General features: G+C 45.1%; 1 pseudogene; it reads left to right on the top strand.

Moving 5' to 3' along the window:
- The first annotated feature begins 793 nt into the window (after nucleotides 1-793).
- Nucleotides 794-2,466, top strand: LOC115245331 (annotated as a pseudogene).
- The last annotated feature ends 1,408 nt before the right edge of the window (nucleotides 2,467-3,874 follow it).

Below are 3,874 nucleotides of genomic sequence, written 5' to 3'. Positions count from 1 at the left end.
CCGAGACATCGAGACCAGATCCTGTCCCGACATTCTGCTCCCGACACCGACCTGACCACTACCTCTTGGGGCTAAGGCTTTCTTAGCTCTGCCAGGTTTTCTGGCTCTCTCTATCTTACGGGCTGAGGTTTTCTCAGCCCTGCCGGGTTTTCCGGCTCCTTGCACCAGCCCGGGCTGAGGTTTTCTCAGCCCCGCCGGGTTTTCCGGTTTTCTGTTGCAGGCGGAGCTCGACGTGACACTCGGCCCTGCCGGCAATACCCAGCCGCCTACCCTGACCGTAGCTATAAGTGCATGTAGATACCGCGCCGTAATTATAAGCCGTTAGTAATAAGTCCGCTAGCTATAACCGCGCCGTAACCTTATAACCGAATAGTAATAAGCTCACTAGTTATAACCGCTCCGTAGAATTAACCCTGCTAGTAATAAGTCCGGTTAACTGTAAGTCCGCGTTTGCGAACCGCGCCGTAATTATAAGCCTGCTAATTATAAGCCCGTACCTGCGAATCGCGCCGTAATTATCAACCGCTAGGAATAAGCCCGACCGGGATAACCGCGTCGCGATTACCCTCGTGTAAATAACGTCCCCGTAGATACTAAGCTAACGCGCATGTAAATAAAACCTTAGTTAAGTCAAATCTGCTTCCCGCTGCACGCCGCTTCGCGCCGACCGCTTCGCGCTTAAGCTTCCCGCTGCGCTCGCGTCTGCCACCCAGCGCACGCCGCCTAACACCGCACGACCCTGCACGCTACTCTGTACGTATTTCTCTTTCAATAAACTATCTTTCTACCTATAATGTGTCTACGCAAGCTTGAATCTCCCCTCCTCTCGAACCCGGACACCGACGAGCCGATCCGAGCGTCGAGCGAGGTGACCGCGTTACAAACTTATGCATAAAATTCATAATATTTATCATTTTAGAGGGAGGTGCAAGAGCAGGAGAAATCACCAATGCTATCCTTTTCATGCTTGCCAAAAACAATATGCCTTACCAGACAGTAGATAATGAAGGATTCAGGGACTTGATGAAAACTATTGTTCCTCTTTATTCTGTACCTGAAAGAAAGTCGATTACAAAAAAAATAGAAGAAAAATATGATTCCCTAGGGGCATGTGAAAAACAAAAATTGGAAAAAATTGATTATTTCTCAGTAACGGCGGATATCTGGACCGACGTACTTAATACCGTCAGCTATTTAGGGATGACTGTTTACTACGAATTTGAAGGAGAATTGCAATCCACCACGATTGGTGTTACAGAAATAACGGAGCGACACACCTCTCAAGTTATAGGAAGATGGATGAGAACGATTTTGCAAGACTGGCACATCGATGATGAAAAAATAGTTGTTGTCGTAACCAATAACGGAGTGAATATTAAAAAAGCGGTTAGAGATACCTTTGGGTCTGTCAAACATATTGCATGTTCTGCTCATTCAATAAATTTGGTCGCTGAGGATACAATGAATTTTCAAGATGCAATATCATTGTTTGCAAAGATTAAAAAAATTGTCATCTATTTTAAACAATCTACTATTGCTGCTGATGCGTTGCGGACGCTCACCGACCTTAAGTTAATCCAAAGCATTGACACACGATGGAATTCAACCTTTGCGATGTTACAACGATTTATTTTACTCTCGAAAAAAGTTGGATCGATTTTATTAAGTAATCCGGATTCACCTGAAATGTTGACTGCATCTGAACTGCAATTAGCAAACGAAATTGTGGAAGTATTGCAACCACTTGAAAAAGTTACAAAAGAAGTTTGTGGAGAACGATTTGTCACGGCTAGCAAAATCATTCCATTGATCAATTGCTTAAAAAATAAAAATCAAAAACTTCATAAGAGCCTAAAAACGCAAACTGCACTTTCTTTAGTTGATCGTCTCCAAAACTCTATTTCGATGAAATTTGGACAAATAGAAAACAATGCTATTATGGCAGCTTCGACAATCCTGGATCCCAGATTCAAGAAATTACATTTTAATCAGCCTTTGGCATATTCGCAAGCAATCGGTCGTATTGGTAGATGGATGAGAGAATTGGATCATACGAACGTGTCTAATGATGCAGTTGCTGAAACGAACATTGAAATACCAAACAACACTGATGACCTATGGTCCTTTCACGATGATCTTCTTAAAATGAAGACCATAAATGTTGCGCAACGGCACCAAGACGAGATGCCAACTGACTTGAAGCACTACTTGGATCAACCAATGATAGATCGTTAGGAAAGTCCAATACGTTATTGGTTGAGGCTTGCATCAGTATACCTGACTCTCAGCGTTATTGCCAAAAAATACTTGGCGATTGTTGGAACGTCAGTACCTTCTGAAAGATTATTTTCAAGGGCTGGCAATATTTTAACAGATTCCAGGAACCGACTTTCGCCCGATCATCTACAACAACTATTATTTTTAAATTCACTGTCCATTAAAGATTGGCAATTAAAAAATGAATAAGTAATTTGGTACTAAAAACAAAGCAGTATATAAAAATATATAAAAGAAATGTATGTAAAAAGTATGTAAAATACACATATATTTTATTAAAACTTTTTTAATAATATAAAATTTTTCAAAAATTTAAAGCCTAATTGTTTAATTACTTATTTCCTTTATTAATTTGTAACAATGCATCCCCCATTGTTACCCGGCAGTAGACCGCCGAAAGTCTGCCGCCCGGCGAACACCGGCCGGGCAGGGGCAGAGGCGCCGAGCGCCCATTTTTAAACGCTAATTACCGCCGTTGCGATAAACAACCGTACGGCCGCCGTTACGCCGTTATACGGAAAATCGAGCACCGCCGAGCGCTGCCGTAAACGCCCGAGCGACACCCGCCGAAACGCCGCGCCGTTTCGCCCAGGGAAGATGACGTGTTTACCGTTAATTACCTGCCGAAAAACAACACGTCATTATCCCCACCCGGGAACGAACGACGCGGTTACCGTTAGACGCTCGGGTATATAACGGCAGCCTTTTTAGATCCCGGCACCAGAATCGCACCAGAATCTGAATCCGCTCAAGCTGTACGCTCGAGACTTTCCTGATCCGATCCAAATCATTCGCAAACACGACGGAACGTGGGAGTTGACGAGTTCGCCACCCCGTTAAGGTTCCTCAATTCCGTGCTCAATCCGTACTCCGCGTGCGAACAAGGGACAGCGAGTTTGCTGCCCGTTCGAGATTTCTCGATCTCGCACGCATCCCATAACATCTGGGAATACGCGACATAAACATTACCGCGGACCGTAGACGCATAAGAAACTGTCTCGCCGGTTTAAATCGACTCACGCGTTTTTGTGAACCACGCGCCGTCACAACAAACCGACCACGCGCCCCGCACCGTCTACCTGGCGTGTTTATATCCGCTTTGCGTATACTACACCGTATCTCATTGTTAAACTCGCGCAATTCATAACAACCGCGCCCCGCCCGTGGCACATTGCGATCCGCCGCGCGCCCGCTCCGCGGGGCATTTCTGTATTTTTAACTAGCGCCGATAGAGGCCAAATAAAGTAATCTTTTTTTAATTTCATTTAAATCGTGTGTCTCAATACTTTCTACGAGCCCTGATCACGACCGAGCGAATCCGCGAGCTCCCAAAAGTAACCTAGTTACATTGGCGCCCGAACAGAAGGACCGAGGTCGGTCCTTCTGTTTTTTTTCATTTTTTTTTCTTCTGGCCTCTAACGACGCAGGCGAAAACAAGTCAGCATGAAAACCTGGATATACACGCTCCCGAAAGAGCAATTGATCGCCACAGCCATCACATATGGCATCGATACCACAGGAATGCTCGATATCATCCGCAACCGAATGAGTCACGGGAGGGTCCCGTTAGCGCACGGTGCGATAGCCCACATCCCGA

The sequence above is a fragment of the Formica exsecta genome, unplaced genomic scaffold (assembly GCF_003651465.1).
Source record: "Formica exsecta isolate Colony F162 unplaced genomic scaffold, ASM365146v1 scaffold944, whole genome shotgun sequence".
Taxonomy (NCBI): domain Eukaryota; kingdom Metazoa; phylum Arthropoda; class Insecta; order Hymenoptera; family Formicidae; genus Formica; species Formica exsecta.
Note: the sequence above shows the minus strand (reverse complement) of the source record. Positions and strands in the feature narration are given on the sequence as shown.